This window comes from Podarcis filfolensis, assembly GCF_964270895.1.
Source record: "Podarcis filfolensis genome assembly, chromosome: 2".
Classification (NCBI taxonomy): domain Eukaryota; kingdom Metazoa; phylum Chordata; class Lepidosauria; order Squamata; family Lacertidae; genus Podarcis; species Podarcis filfolensis.
The window spans coordinates 119,559,590-119,576,236 of record NC_139605.1 but is presented as its reverse complement, the minus strand read 5'-3'; the positions used below and the strand labels follow the sequence as shown (position 1 = coordinate 119,576,236).

Sequence of the window (16,647 nt, the reverse complement as noted above, 5' to 3'; positions counted from 1 at the left end):
GAAACAGGCTCCAGGGGCTTAGGTGGGCTCGTCTGAAATCCCACATCCTCGGTTCTGAGAGAAGAGACCAAGAATCCTGGCTCCCAATAATACCTTTATTTTCTCCCCTCGCTTCCAACACCATCCATGTTACTGCAGCAGGTGTCTGTACAGGTAGGTTTCTTACAAATTAAACCACTATATCACTTTTCATGTAAAAACAAAAACAAAAAAGTTACAGAACCTTCTTGTCTTTACAATTAGGCTGCTGAATTCAGCTGGCCATCCATCCATGTGGCAGAAAGAGGCGTGTAGAGACCTGACAATGGGAGAATTGATGAGAGCTTGCAAGTGCTGGTAGTATTTTTTTAAATGCTCCTTCTAGGTAAAAAAATAAAGCTCTTAGCTAGGAAGCCAGGCTTGTAGGGAGAGAGTGTGTAGTATATCCCTCTCCTTGGTTTGCAAGATTTCTACCACCTAGGAGGCTGTAGTATTTGGTTTGGTGCGCACGGTGTTGTTTTTACAGAGAGTTGTATTCTGAAGAGTGAAAAATACGCAGAGAAAGTTGCAAGTGGTACAGTCTGTCCTATCCTTATGGGTTTTTTCTTCCTGATTTCTCTGTGCCTGAGCAGCAAATTTAAGTCCAGGTGTTAAGACCCTCCAAGCTGAGCATTTCTTGTAGGAGCCTCTCACTGTTCACTCTTAGCCATTTAATGACGCTGAATGCTGTTGCCTGATGCTCTGCTGTGCTGGAATATGGGAGATGGATGTAATGTCTATATGAGAAAGAGATGTAATATCTTTGGTGGAAATGGAAACTGGTGGATTGCTGGACATGCTATTACATTTGTTAATAGCTGTTCATGTGGCAGGGCAGAATGCTTGAGAAGTGTGTAAGGGCAAAAATACCACCCCCCCCCCGGAGAAATGCATTCCTTGTGTTTTTCTAATCTGGGCATGGCTTCTGATAGGAAGGAGCTTGAGTCCAGAGCAGAGACTTGTGTGGAGACACAAGGCAGACCCCTCCAGGGTGTGTGTTGCATTTCTTTACTGGGATGCATCAGGATGTGCAAATCCAAGCAGAAGCTGAGTGGAAGGAGGCAAGGTGTAGAGCACAGACATGCAATAGGCAACTTCCTCTGTGGGCAACTTCCTCTGTGGGGGTTTCATGTATTTAATGAACTCATCGGTTTGGGACTTGCTGGTCTCCAGAACTCATGGTGACTGGGTAACTAGTGCCTTCCTGCAGCTAGAATTTAAGCTGGGTTCTTGTCTGGCCAGATGGACTTTTGAGCCCTGCCTGCGTAGTCTTGGGCTGCATGCAGAATGCTAAAATCCAAAGCGCTCTGCAAAGCCATCTCCAGCCACTTTGCAGCTGAGTGTTCATATTTACTGTCTCATGAAATGACAGAAGCCAGGATGAGGGAGGGAGGGAGCAATTCTGCACCCCCCTTTGGGTTAGGTCCCTGGGACTTGGGTACCCCACTTCCTTTCTAGCTCCATAATCCTGATTCCCTCTGAAGCTGTTGGGGGACAGGACGGAAAGGGGGCACTCTCTCCTTTCATGCCATTGTTTTGTGCACAATTACTGACTTTCCTTTTCCTTACAGACAGCATCTCACTTCCCCAGGTCTGCTGTTGATGTGGTGCCATTTCCTGCCATTGCTGCAGGGTGGGATGGGGGGGGAGGGGGGGATGTTGGAACAACAAGAGAGTAAAACTCTAGGGCCAAGTTAACGTAAGCTGGAGGAGGGGCAGGCTGGAATGGACGGCCAGGACTGCAGCAGCAAGACTCTCTGCTCCACCCAGTGCAGGCAAAAAGGAAAAGCTGCAATGCTCCGTGGTGAATTTTGAACACAAGCAGTGCCACAATTCAAGCCTGCACCTCTCTACAATGCAACACCACATGGTTGTATGGTGGGCTTAGCAAACGACTTTCCCAAAAAGTTAACTTTTTAAGTATTATTGTGGCTCCTGAGGTGCAGCCTGCAGGAATAGTGTCTCTTTGGTGTGTGGGAGGGGAGAACTTCCCCACACACCAAACTTACAGAAGTTGGCAATCTGTGCTCTGGGACATGGGTGGTAAGTGCAAGAAGGTATATGATGTTTGCGGAGGGTTTAGCTGCACCCCAATTAGTCCTCCTTACAGAGTCTTGCTACATGGATTTTTGCTTTGTGCTCGAGATCCGATTACCACTTTCCTGGAAGGTTCAGTGAAGTTACCTTGATTCTTTGTGGGAGGGGAAGAGGGATGTAGATGGCCTTTTCTCTGCAACAAGGTATGCCTTTGGCCTTTGTGCTTCAAAAGGGAACTGAAACAGTCATTCAAAGCAGCTCCCTGGGTGAATGCTTTGTGGTAAATGGTTACCGGATCTGCCCTTGGCCACTAGAGAGCAGTTCCAAAATATTAAAACATAACTTTAATTAAAGCAGCCTTTGTGATATTTCAGTTACAGGTGTCAATACAGTGTTATAGTATGCTGATGAAACAGAAAGTTACGGTATATGAGGTAGTCATCATAAGCAGTTATGGATCAAAAGCAATCATTATTTTGAGTTTACTTAGAAGGCCTGTGACCTCCTTGCACAGGCATCTTAAGCCACAAGTTAAGAAACGCTGATTTGGAGGGCACCGTCTTAGCCACCCCCATGTCAGTGAGCATGCATGCACAAAGGATCCTGCCCTGGGCTGGGAGTTAATGACCTCTAGTTCCTTGGCAGCCTTGACACCAAGGAGCCTTGCAAATGCTCTCGGCAGTTTTCCTTTACTTACGTAACGGGCAGCCTGGGGAGAAAGCTCTGGGATGTGTGCTGTCTTAACAGGAGGGGTATTTATGTCGGCTGTTAAAAACCTTGACAGAATCTGAGCAGTTGGGTGGGGTGAGGAGGGTGAACGAAGGACAAGCTGGGAGAAATCTGCAGGGCAGGACACAAAGTGCAGCTGGCCTGGGCATGCAGACACTGGTGAGGAGGATGTTGCAAACATCAAGGCCAGGATTGCAGGAGTGTGACAGTTACTCTGCATCTGTGCTGAAGTTGTGCTGGGTATCATGCAGAAGTAACAATGGCTGGACTAATACTAAATAATAATAATAATAATAATAATAATAATAATAATAATAATAATAATAATAGTGCCCTGCTCATCTGACTGGGGCACACACCCCTTCTGTATCTGCAGTGCCCATTTGTCTCAGCTCCAGTTCCCATCAGTTGGTCCGCTAGTGCAGGGACGGGGTACCTGTTTGCTTCCAGATGTTCCTGGATTACAACTTCCACCATCCCTGGATATCCTGGTTGGAGTTGATGAGAACTGTAGTTTAACAGCATCTAGAAGGCCACACATTTTTCTTCTGTGCTCTAATGTGACCAAGAAACAAATTAGGATGTAGCTATTCGAATAAGAGCTGGGCGTTTTGTTTTTTAAATTAAATGATGGATGTTGCAATTGGTAAAGCATAGGGATGGATCATAGCCTTTTGCTTTGCATGAGAAAGGTCCCAGATTCAATCTCCAGGTAGACCCAGAAGAGACTTCCGTCTGAAACCTAGAGAGCTACTGCCATTTGGTGTGTAGACAGACTGTTGGTCCATTGAGCTTTCTTAGTTACAGAGCAGCTTCCGAATCACCACCTGCCAACCCCAGAACACTCTCTTCCTGATACGATATTGGACGATTTTCTAGGTGCAATTGCTTTTATAGCATGTTTCTGTGTACACTGTGCTTTTTTCTTGGCTCTTGGCACATAGGTCACTGCTGTGCCTGTTTTCCCCTGTGCGGAACGATATGAAATAAACTCCACCCAAGGGTAAAAAATGTGGTCTAAACCACCATTTAAATCCATCTCAGCCCAAAGAAGAGAACTCGCACTGAAACTTATTTATAGATGGTACCTAACACCATGCAAGGAACCTCATCTAAATGATGGAGAGGCTGCATTTCCACAGACACATACCTCAACATGCATGCTCCAAAATTAAATCCTTTTGGATATTAGGGCTGTAGGAAATCTGCAAAATAACAAAACTAGTAATAGAAGCAACTGGCCAGCTCAGTGGTTGTGAGACTAAAATGGAGTGGGTGGAAGTGTGCATCACACTAAGCTCCTTAGATACAGGGTGGGGAAAGCATTCAAGTTGGAAAACAAAACAGCAAGGGTGGGAATAAGAAACTGAAATAATGTTAGCATAGATTACTTCTCTCTTGGCAAGCATCTGCAACAAATTCAGTAAGGTAGCGAAATGGGGTTTGAGAGTCAGGCTCCATTGACATAGCGGTTTGTTCCATTTACCCAACGTTTCCCTAACAGTTAATTTCTGAATTATTTTTGAGCTTGTTGGAAAACCAGTGGAATATTGTTAGCACCCATTTTCATGTTGATTCCAGAAACAATGTGTTTGCAGCTCCCTTGCCCAGAAAAACTGTGGGAGTAAAGTGATGAAATTTGGGGCGGTGCGCCAGCGTACAGTGCTTAACTGCTGTTTTCATGCAGCAGTCATGGAGAAACAGAAGCACACATGTGCAGAAAGGGTGCGAGAGAGCAACATTGGCTAGTGGTTCCATAAGACAACAGGGTGAAAGCCACATTAGAAAATGCAACACAAGTGCTAGCAATATAATCTGAAGAGCTAATGCAATATTCCCCACATCTGAATTCACCCTGAGTGTTGGGATGAGATGCTAATTCAGAATTCACCTTTGCATTTAACTTTCTGTTGGGCTTGGGCAAGCCACTGTTCTCTCATTCTCCAGCCCTGTTCCCTCTACAGTACAGGGATAACATTGGCCTGCTCTACAGGGGTGTCGCAAGGACTGCTGAAATAAGATGGTGTATGCTGAGGCCACTCAAAATAGCTAACACCAGGCTCACCTCTTTTTCTTGGCATGCTTAGCCATGACTATCAAAAGTGGGTGGTGGACTTTTTTGGGGGAATAAAAGGGAGTAGCTTTGTGTGTAGAGTGGTACCTCGGGTTAAGAACTTAATTCGTTCTGGAAGTCCGTTCTTAACCTGAAACTGTTCTTAACTGGAGGTATCACTTTAGCTAATGGGGCCTCCCGCTGCCGCTGCCCTGCCACCACCACACCATTTCTGTTCTCATCCTGAAGCAAAGTTCTTAACCCAAAGTACTATTTCTGGGTTAACAGAGTCTGTAACCTGAAGTGTCTCTAACCAGAAGCATCTGTAACCCGAGGTACCACTGTACTGAAATAATAATAAAGTGTGTACCCCACCCCACTCCACCCCCACACACTGACCCTTCCAGCTTCCAGATTCCCCCTTCTTGCTTCACACGCAGACATGCTGTGGTGACCAGTTGCAGCTATAAATAAACGGCCATATCCTTGCCTGCGGCTCTGCTGCTATTTTTGCTGCTGCTGCTGCTCTTGTTGTGTCTGGGCATTCAGAAGTTGGTGACAGATGCTTTTTGTTTTATTCCGCATCCTGACACAACCTCTCCAGTTTGAGCAGGGTGCAGGAAGGGGGGGGAGTGGAGACCAAGTCTCTCTCTTAGCTTTGTGTACTTGGGACCCCTGCTTGAGGGATAAGTACAGCTGTATTGTTTTTAAATCAACTTCCTGCTGCAGACTGTTCCAAAAGATGTAATGCTGACATCCTGGTTCAGTTTCTTAAAGCTTTCTTTCTTTCCTTCTGAACGAGCTGAATGATTCTCTTGTATCTTGGCCAAATTCTTGTTTTGGGCCCCATAAATGGCCACCTTAGGCTTTCAGTTCAGGTATGCAATCTCTTCCTTCTTAAAATGCTCTCCTGAATAGGTGCTTTGTTACTTCCTCTGAAGCGGACTGGCTTTTGCCGCAGGATGACACGTTGGACGAAATCTCAATCTCTGGAGTGCAACAGAAAACCTGGTCTTCACGTAAATCTGTGGAATGCCTTGCTGCAGGATGTTGTGATAGCCGGGTAACCAAAATGATGTCTAAATGGATTGGATGAATGTATTGCAGTTATAAGCAGAGAGTATGGTTACACATAAAGAGCGCTTGAGCACTTGCCTTGTGAGATCTGAGTGGCTGCTGTCTGTCTGCAGGAAGGGGGAGAGCTGCTGAGCTAGGTGGAGTGCTGGTCTGACTCAGCACGGCAATTCTTATCTTGTTGGAACTATCTTGAGTAATGGATTTTTCACTGCAAGAGACAAGACAGCCTTAAGCAGAAGGCTGATGTATGCATGGCAGAAGTGGAGCTTAGTGTGTGTGTACAGAAAACATATTCGTGATTCACACCAAGACATGTCAGGATGTGAAATGACATGAGGGAATTATTTGTGCCCTCGGGGACCTCACTGGGTACTGTCTGACGTTGGTGGTGCATCCACCCTTTCAACAGAACAACCGAGATTCCTGGTTTTGGAGGCGGGGGGTGGAAGAGGGAAGCCAGTAGTTCTTCAACGTACTCATAGCGATCTGGTTCACATATCATGCAAAGCCAAACCATGGCCTAGCATGAATTTGTTCCTTCTTGGCCATTCTGCCGCTGCTCAGAGCTAAGCCATGGTTTGGGTCAGTGTGCATCTGAATCCAGGCTTGTGGTTTAGCTCTTTCCAGACTAACGATAACCTGCAGCCAAGATTTGTTGTCTGGCTTATGGCTCAATGGTACAGAGAGAGCTAAACCACGAGAAGCTAAGCTAAGCTGTGACTTAGCTCAATGCAGTAGCAGCAGAACAACCAGAGAGGAACAAATTCCTCTCCCAGAGCTGCCTTGTTTCCTCTAAGAGCCATGGTGTAGCTCATCTTGACGTGCAAACCAGGCTACGGTGTGCTTAGTGGGATGGGGTGGGGGACACCCACATCCACATTATTGTAGTGTTGCTATAAACAATAGCTGAGAATTCTGCCCAGACGCCATTTCCGAAAGACGAATCCCTGCTTTGTCCATACGGCAGCCCTACATTATTGCGATTAAAGTGTAGAGTTGCCTTGGTGAAATGTGTAGAAACCAATTTTATATTGCTTTTGCAATAGCAGATTTACAGAACATGCAGTAGAGGAAAGGTTGATAATGAATGGCACTGTCTGCTAAACCCTCAAAAGTGGTCCAGTGCAAGGGTTTCCTAGCTCCCCCAGCCCCGTTTCCCTCCATGTGTGAGAAGCGGCCTTGCTTTCTTGCTTGCCTATTGCATTTATATCCCAATATTCCTCCAAGAAACTCAAGGTGTCCTGCATGGTTCTCCTTCTCTCCAATTTATCGTCACAAGAACCCTGTGCAGTAGGTTAGACTGAGAGACAGTGGCAGGCCCGAAGTCTCCCAGGGAGCTTATGGCTGAGTGAGGTCCAGAACCCTGGTCTCCCAGGTCTTAGTCCAACACTCTAACCATATGCAACACTGCCTAAATATATTTACACATACATGTATACTGCTCCTCCATGTGAGGGGGCATCCTGAGCCAATCGGAACCTCTGCTTGTGTGAAGCAACAAATTGGTATGCACATAGCTCTGCTTCTCACATGCACCCAGCGGGGTAGGGCTGCCAGGCGTGGCCGCTGGGTTTGTTGAGGGCAGGGCCAGCCTGCACAGCCCCTGTGATGCCCTCAATGCTTTTTGAATGCAAGAAGGTGAAAGGTGTTTGCAAACTTGAGTCCACGAGAGTTTGTGCCATTACAAGTTTTCTTGGCCACAAACTTCTTCGTTTTAGTTGCAACAGACCGACATGGCAACCTCTCCAAACAGGGAATCCTATCAATCGCGTGCGCATGCACACACACACACACACACCTTACCCTGATACATTTCTCACGGCTTTCCTTCTGTCATCCTATTCTCCCATTATTCTAATTCTGGTTTATTCCAGTTGAAATAATCTGGGTTAATTATTTATATAATATTGATAATTCCTCATTTGCATAACATGTTTTTCGGGGGCCAGTGTGATGGAGTCAAAATCTTTGAGCTCAGCCTAGAGAGCATCACTGCACAGGTTTAGCTTTGTTTGTTTGTTTGTTTGTTTGTTTCAAAACTTAATTTTAGTTTCTTGTATTTGAGGCACTTGGTTTTTTAAAAGTTTGTCTTGTCTTGTCTTTTTTTAGCTGCATTTCTGTCCTCCATTTTCTCTCTCTCCCCCTCTCTTTCCCCCCACATAGGATAACAGATGTCCTCCTTTCTCACCATGAGTTTCAGCTTTTGGCCTGGAAAGTGTTTGAGGGTTATAAACTCTGAATCATGCTCAAAGCAGCAAACTCATCTGGTTCTAATTATCCCGCCGCTGCTCCTCTCCACTCTTGCCGTTCTGCATGTTTTCCCTAAACCATCTGATTTGGTGGGACACACCCGAAAGCAGGAGTGCCAGAGGCACCTTGTGAATCGGGACTTTGTGAGGAGGGAAAATAAATAAACAAACCAAGATGCAGGCCAGCAGGATGGCAGCTTCCTGCAACTGGCTTCCCAGGAGGTGCATCACAGAATGCCTCTATGTGAAGGCAGGGGAAGGGGCAGAACTGGGCAGCGCCTCTTTCACATGTTTGGGAGACTGACTTGGGTGGAGAGGTCCATGGGGATTTTCTCTGCATGTCAGGAATAGGAAACCTGTGGAACTCGGACTCTCACCACCGCTGAATGTTCCACACTGGCTGGGCTTTATTTCACCTGGGTCAAAGACCCAGTTTGGCAAACCCCCATGTGCACACAGACACACACACACACAGGTTGGGAGCCTCAGTGGTGCCCCTCTGAAGGTCTCACCCAGGGCAAAAAACCCGCCTACCCGTTCCGTAGCTGCAGCACTGCCGGGGCTTGATGGGAGCTGGTAGCCCAGCAATGCCTGGAGGAGCATAGGGCACCCCACCCCTCTTCAAAGAGCTGCGCAAAACTTAGCACAAACTATTCCAGCTGCTCTGTCGCGGCACTAAGCCTCATCTAGCGTGACCCTCCCTTATCTTTATTTCTTGGCTCTCTGGCTTATGCTACGCAGTTTGAAGGGGACTGACACACCTTGCAGACACAGCTGCTGCTGCTGCTGCTTCTTCGGCGATCACTCATAGCTGAGTAAGATTGTCTTCCATAAACACGGTTTTAACAATGAGTACATAAGTGACTGTGGAGGCCAATTCTGGATCCACACGGCCTTCTACAGTGGAGACATTGGTTTCCGGGTGGGAGTTGATCACAGTGTGGATTTGCCAAGCGTGCCTTCCTCTTGGCACGTTTCTCCCTTGCGTCCTGAGTTCGAGTGTCTTCAAAGCCCATGACACCTTTGGTAAAGGCTGTTCTCCAGTTGGAGCGCTTGCAGGCAAGTGTTTCCCAGTTGTTGGTGTTTATACTACATTTTTAAAGATTTGCCTTGAGACAGTGTTTAAACCTCTTTTGTTGACCACCAGCATTACGCTTTCCATTTTTAAGTTCGGAATAGAGTCCAACCACCGCATCAATGACTGGTCCAAGGGTTGCCTGTGAAACTGTAGGCAGAGCAGGAGTTTCCTGCTCCTTACAGGTTGTCTGTGATCCTGAGGGTGATGGAGGTTCTGTGTCCAAATGCAGGACACTTTTCCTCTCTCTTTGGTGTGGCTGGTGCACTAATACGCCTCCGCAGCCCTTGGCTTATAAAAACAGACAAGCCAGCCCACAGTTTTGAATTAGCATGACATTGGGGGAATAAATGCAATTGTAACAGTGGAAAATCAATGTAAAATCTCTCAAGGGGTCCCTGTGGCAAAATATTGCTTGTGTCTTCGTTCTTCATGCACTTTTTCCAGACACAATTTCTGTGTGTGTTCTGAGTTTCCCTTGCATGCCTGAGGAGCTTTCCTTCTTCCTGGTGCAAGGAGAAGGAGCAGCTGTGGCTTTCTTCTACTCCAGGGGCTTTCCTCGAGCTGTGTGTTCAGGAAGCCCTGTGGCTTGTAAGAAGCTTTCCTGAGATGAGGAAAGCTGGCCCCAGTGAGTGACATTTTGCACCTAGCTTTGACCACTTGCGACCAACCAAGCAAAGATGCCTGGGGGCCAGGATGGTGCCCAACATCTCCACCACCTGGAGGTGCATGCCTGGGGATCATAGGATCTGGAGTGTTTTCACATACTAATACTCCATCCTGTAGAATTCTGTCAGTTATATTCTATCTGCACATTCGGAATGAATTTCTGGAACCAAAATGCTTTTTCTGTGCAGCCTGAGCAGGAGCAGTTACCACTAAGACAAAGAGCTGGAATTGGCCAATATAGATGTAGACCTGGATCAAGTGACCTTTCTTCTTTAAGTTCGCAAAGTGCTTAACCTAGCTCAAGGTTGTCATCTGAACTAGCCAGATGTTTATCTGATAATCAATCACAGCCAATCCATCCTTTGAAAAACAAGACAGAGCCATCTTGCCCCAAAATGGCAACTAGACATTCCATTTTGGCAACTGCAACCTTGGTTCAAGGAGCCATTTGGTGCCTAGCTTATATATCTGTGAGTTTCTAACACTGTACCAACTTTTTAGCAGCAAGCTTTCCTTGAGTAGGTTAGTGGCAGGCAAACCAGTGTGAAAAGGATGCCTTGAAAGTAAAGAGGGTTTTTAAAAACCAGTGTATTCGTCTTTTTGCCAAGATGTGAGGGGTGGGAAGGTCAGCTGCTCATCTGCCCAGTCCTTGGCAAACTGAAACTTCAGAGGGCAGCCATGGCTTTCATACCAGACACAGACTTGTGACCATCTGTGAGTTTTAGAACAAATATTAGAGCATTGATATTCAGAGTACAATAAAGAAGCAATAGCAGGTTAGGTAAGCATTGTTTGATTGCTGTAACCTTGTAGCTTGAGCTTTCAGTTTTGCACTGATCTTGACGAGAACTGATGTACTTCTCTGAAGGCAAACCCTCATTTGATGGTTAAGTTCTTGGGGGGGGGGGAGATTGACACCGGAGCTTTAATGCAGATGTGGAGATCCTCCGGCCCACCAGCTGTTGCTGAAATTCAACTCCCAACAGCCCCAGCAAGCATGAGTAACGGAAGAGATGATTTCCCTCTGGGTGATGGGGAATCTAGATCATTTTAAAATGCATTGTTGAACAATGCCTTCATTAGAAGCAACCAAAATGTCACAAGCGAGCTTTCAAGTTATCCAGAACTCTTCATCAGGTTGGATGATAAAGAAGAGACATGGTGAGGGAGCGAAGAGTTGTCTTGATCTTGGCAGCCATGAAGTCTGCAGTTGGCCACAGCCTTAAAGATGGAGGAGATAGCAGCCTCAATTGGATTAAGCTTAACTAGTGTTGTTATGCAGGTTGCATCTAAGACAAAGAAATACACAGTGGCCCCCACTTGTGAAATACCAAATGCAATGGTTACTCAGATCTGTCTCCTACCTTAAACAAAACGCATAGATTCCTTGTTGGGTAGAGAACAGAAATAAAGAGAAACAGGCAGTTTTTATATTTGCAAAGCAGGAAATTAATTTTAGGTGGTGTAGAAATGTTGCAGAAAAGCCAAATTTGGGCTCAGAGGGAATTAAAATGTCTGATGTCCGATATTCTGGTACCCCAGGCAACATCAAGGGAAATCAAAGAAAGCAACAACAGCAATGCAGACCAGTCCACCTATGACCACATAGCAGTAGACCTTAGAACCCTGATCGGTACCAGAGGATTTCTGTCAGCTGGGAGTGTAGAAGCTTACTTTCCCCCTCTTCTTTCAGCTCTGTGTTTGGTGGAGCAACCAAAATCATCCTCAAGCAGCTGGATTGGGTCCCTGCTGATCCCTACCTTGAAAGAATGTAACTTTGTTAATGATATGGCAGGGTGGGAGCAGACCACATCTGCACTGCAATGCTAAGCAGTTTTCCTCAGAAATTTCACTGAATTCGTGGGGCTTTCTCCCCTGTAAGTCTGCTTAGGATTTCCACCTTAGAAATCTATCCCCTTTTCAAGGAAAGTTTTTAATAACTGATAGTGAAAAAAATGGCAAATATATGAGCAGATTATGTCTTGAAAAAACGGGATTCTTATTGGAGCAGGGCGCTTTCACTCCAGATTATTTTTTAGCGGTTGCTGCTATTTGATGGTGAGGCTGAATCTGTTTCACAGTACATTTTTCTGTTTGAAGGTCCAGATGCAGCCTGGGATATGGACCCAAAATATAACCTTAAGGTTATATTTCACTGGTACCCCGAGTGAATGTAGCCATCTCTTGCCATTAACCAGGGAGAGGGGGCTTTTGGGATACTCCCCATCATGATGTAGGGGCCAATTTGTTATCTCTGGCAATGTTGAATGTTGCCATTAGGCCCAAGGCGCAGACCTCAGAGGGGCTCAGTGCTGACTGACCATCGAGGGGCACAGTTTTGCACTTAATAGAACCACAGAACTGTAGAGTCGGAAGGGAATCCGAGGGTCATCTAGTCCAACCCCCTGCAGTGCAGGAATCTTAAGCAAAACTACATCCCACATGACAGATCTTCTAAAATTTCGATAACAACAGTTTACATTCCGTTTATATTTCGAAGAACTCTATCGCTTTGGAAGTAATTCGCCCCTTGTGCGTGCGTGCAAGTAGCTCTCCTTGCCTAGGGCGCAAAAGAGCCCGGCGCTGGCCCTAGCAGGATGGGGAATATCGCCCCAAAGGGCGAGACATGGCGCTCCTTTAGTTTGAAATCCTTCCGGCCGAAGGAGGGCCTGTCAGGCGAGGGGGAAGGCGCGTCGGGGCCGGGGGTCTGGGCTGCGCGCAGGCGGGGGGCGGCGGAGGGCGGAGCTCGGCGCGGCCCGTTCCCTCCTGCCTCCGCCTCCGCCGCCCAACAATAGCAGGCCCCGAGTCGGGCCGCGTCGGGCGGGAGGATGCCCAGGCGCCGCCGGGGCCTCCATCGCAGAGACGGGAGCGCGCTCGACCCCCGGGCCTCCGAGACGGTAAGGAGGAGACCGGGGTCCGGGGCAGGCGCTTCGGGGGCCGGCGGGGTGTGAGCCAAGGGGCTCCTTGGAGGACTGCGGGACCTGGAGGAGAATGGCTGGCGGGAGAGCCCGGGGGGGTGTTATGGAAGAAGGGGGGTTATTTGGAGCAATCTGGGAGCAGAAACTTGGGGGGAAGGGGGTCAATCTATGGGAGGCATCTGCACGACTATTCTTGAAGCAGCGCGCTTGCAAGCTTCTATCGGGTTGGGGCTCAAGGGGGTCTCTGGAGCTTGGAGACCGCTGCGTGCAAGGGTGTATACGTGTGAATGTGTGTGCCATTATGGATAAGGTGAGCAGTGTGAGTTAGGAGGCTAGCGGAGTCCGGGGAAAGATGTGGAGCATCCTTCTACAATTCCTGTTTGGAGAAGATGCGGGAGGCTCTTTCACCTTGGCACCTGGTTTGGGGCCAGAAAACGCAAGCGCTGCTTTGCACGGGATCCCGCTTCCCCTCCTGTTCTCTCTGACCCCCATCGGGACTTCGGGGATTTACCGAGGAGAGTGGCGTGATCTGAGGCCCTTTAAGAACCCTTTTGTATTTAGGGCAGTGTGTCATTTTCTGCAGCTGCTTTTTTCTGATTTAACGGGGTTCAGACCCAACAGCCGTCTCGGATGTCTCTGCATTCCCTACGGTTAATCCCTTTGTGCTGAGCATGGAGACGTTGGCACTACCCAGCGGCTTCCCTTTGCCCACCCCCCTCCCCAAAAGTCCAGGAATGCAGCCAAGAAAACGGCAGTCTTCCCAGTATGCCAGGCTGGAGTCGGCTGAGTGCCCTTGGCTGAGAACTAGTGCGGAGTACTGGGCTAGATGCACGCAGGAATGTTGGCTGGCTGGCAGGCTGGCGCGCATCATGGTCAAGGATGCTAAAGAGGGCTTCCTCCAAGGGGATGTGCATGGCAGACGTGGGCAGCTCATCTGCGAGGGAGCCTGGGAGCCGGGGGGGGGGATTGGGGAGCACCCTTGCCTTGGAAGAGCAGAGGTGGCCTTTCCACGGGAGACTCCTCAGTGCGCTGCTTATTGGAGCATCTCAAAGCAGCCATTGACCCAAACATCCCAACTGCCAGGTTTAATTAGACCTACTGTGTGTGTGTGTGTGTGTGTGTGTGTGTGATGCTGAGGAAATTGGAGTCGCAGAGGGAGTGGGTGTTGCGTGGCCTCTGATGGAAAGCCCTGGCAAATAGTCTCCTTGACCTGTTTCAGCCTCCCTTCTCTAGCCTTTGCCAGAACTGAGGAATGGAACCCAGAGGTTTTGGCTGCTCAAGGGTTAATTGTGAGCTAGAACTGGGATTTTTTTTAGCAGGGCTTAGTCCTGAAATGCATGAAATAGTAATCTTAGCGTTGCTCTTCGGCTGGTGAGTGCACCATCAACACTGTATAAGTACACACACATATACATACTATGAGGTATGTTAAGAATTGGGTCCACAAGAGGATGTCTAGCCCAGAAAGGTTGAAGATCTCCAGTACTCTGAGAACATGCAGTCTTTCCTTCAAGACTGGGTAAACCTTTGGTAGTTCCCATCTGATTGGAGGCAGGGAGGGTTTTTGTGTAATGCAGTCTGGGCAAACTGGAAGAGTACATGGGCAGAGCTGAGTACACACACTGTATTGTGTATTTTTATAAAGTGCTAGGTTGGCTTTTGGTTTTCTTGCCAGCTGTATCCACCAGACTTCCACTTGCTTGCTGGAGCTGCAATTAAAGCTAGAAATTGGAAGAGGAATGGTTTGAGAGATCATGGTCCCTTTTTATTATTTATTTGCTTTATTTATTTTAGAAGATGTATATACCACTTGATTGTTAAAAAACAAAAACCCTCAAAGCAGTTAACAAAAATATAAAACAATAAAATTGAGGGGAGGGGAATTACAACCATACTTTAAAACATTACAAAGTTAAAATACTAAAGCAGGTTAAAATTACCTCAACTTTCTAATCATCTGGGTAGGTTTGTTTAAACAATAATGTTTTTATGAATTATCAGAAGCAGCAGTACAATTCAGATTTCTGAAGCTTCTTTCTGCTAGGATGCGTAACATAAGAAATTCGAAACATTGAATGTCAGAATATTAAGAAATACTAAAGAGAGATTAAAATTAATTCATAAACTAGTATAGTACAATGTAATATAATACATTAGATGTTTATTATAATAGCAATGATACTGTGTTAAATGGCCATGATTGATAGAACAAGATAATTTTTGAAGATTATATATACACACACTTATTCATATATATTTACCGTATTTTTTGCACCATAACACTCACTTTTTCCTCCTAGAAAGTAAGGGGAAATGTCTGTGCGTGTTATGGAGGGAATGCCTACGGGTGGCATGCCTACAGATTTTCCTCCTCTAAAAACTACGTGCGTGTTGTGGTCGGGTGCGTGTTATAGAGCAAAAAATACGGTATATTTAATCTGTGAGCATTGTATGCATTATATTACGTAAAAAGAAAACTAGAATTTCTGCTTTCCTACCCTTCTCTGATTACAATGTTGACACATGTCTCCCCTCCAGATTAAAATATAATTCTTTCTTTTTCTTTCTCTTTCTTTCTCTTTCTTTCTCTCTCTCTCTCTCTCTCTCTCTCTCTCTCTCTCTCTGTGTGTGTGTGTGTGTGTGTGTGTGTGTGTGTCTGTGTGTGTCTGTGTGTCTGTGTGTGAACCCCTCATGACAACAAGGAGTGGATCACTCACAAGAGTGTGTGTACCAGCTGGAGTGTTGGGTTTAGAATGTCAAATGGGTTTAGAGTCCTGGGTTCAGATCTCCGTTCAGCCATACAGCACACTGGATGAATTTGGGCCGTTTAACAACTGGGGGTGAGGTCTGCTACTCTGAGCTTCATGAAAGAAGAGAAGGATTTGATTTTTTAAATTAAAACCACCACAACCACAACATGTACTAGAACCAGTCCAGACACCCAACTGATGGGGTTATACACTGGTGGTGGCAATACAACTTAGTTCTTAGGCTAGCTGCTTCTTAAGGGAGCTCAAATAGCCGGGCTGTGAAAGACCACCTTCCCCGAGATCCCACAGAGCTGCTGCCAATTGGAACAGGCCATAGTGGAGTAGGTTGAAGATGGTGAGATCTGCTGCACTGTTTCTTCCTGCACTGCTCTTGACTGTTAGGGAGCCTTGCGGACACACGCACCACGTCCTGTGTCTGTAGAGAGGGATGAAGGATCTGACCCTCCACTTACTGTTGGGTTATAGCTTCCACCATCTCTGCCCCTTGGCTGTTCTGGTTGGGGCTGATGGAAGTTGGGAGTTCAAGCACTTTCAGAGGACCACAGCTTTCTCATCCCTGCTGTGGAGGACATTCTTGGGGACATCCTCTGAATCAGACCACAGCTCTACCTTGTCCAGGATTCTGCCTCTTTAACATATGCCTTTGGGAAGATTGCCAACTGGACCTGATAATGGGGGATGAAACTGATAGACAAGTCCTTCATGAATTTATCCTTTGGGTGGTGGTGTGGAAGCAATCTTGTTTTATCTAAACCGATTAGAGATTTGTTTGTTGATTAAATGAGATGTAAGTCTTGTCAAGTAAATAAAATCTGGACATCAATTACCAGGGCATGTTCAAGGTCTTGTTATAACATATAAAGACCTGCAAGGGGTTTCACTAGGATGACCCACAGGGCTCCTCCTAACTCTTCAGTTATATGGTTCTATGAACAACTACCTGAAAAAGCACCTGCCCCTGTAGGGTCGCTTGGATCGCCTGGAGAAATTCTCAGAATACAGAATACCCCAGGGCAGTGACCCCATAAACAGGCATTTTTCTGCTGTTACC

The 16,647-nt window shown here is 46.7% G+C and overlaps 1 protein-coding gene across 4 annotated transcripts in view; it reads left to right on the top strand.

Moving 5' to 3' along the window:
* The window catches only part of NCKAP5L (NCK associated protein 5 like), a 42,134-nt gene that overhangs the window by 5,383 nt on the left and 20,104 nt on the right, over window positions 1-16,647 (top strand). The window contains exon 1 of one of the 4 annotated variants that reach the window (XM_083599605.1): window positions 12,633-12,821. The exons of the other annotated variants lie outside the window; for them this stretch is intronic. The gene's annotated coding sequence lies outside the window, so the exon portion shown is untranslated. Of the gene's footprint in view, window positions 1-12,632; window positions 12,822-16,647 lie in introns of those variants that run through there. 4 annotated transcript variants of the gene reach the window in all.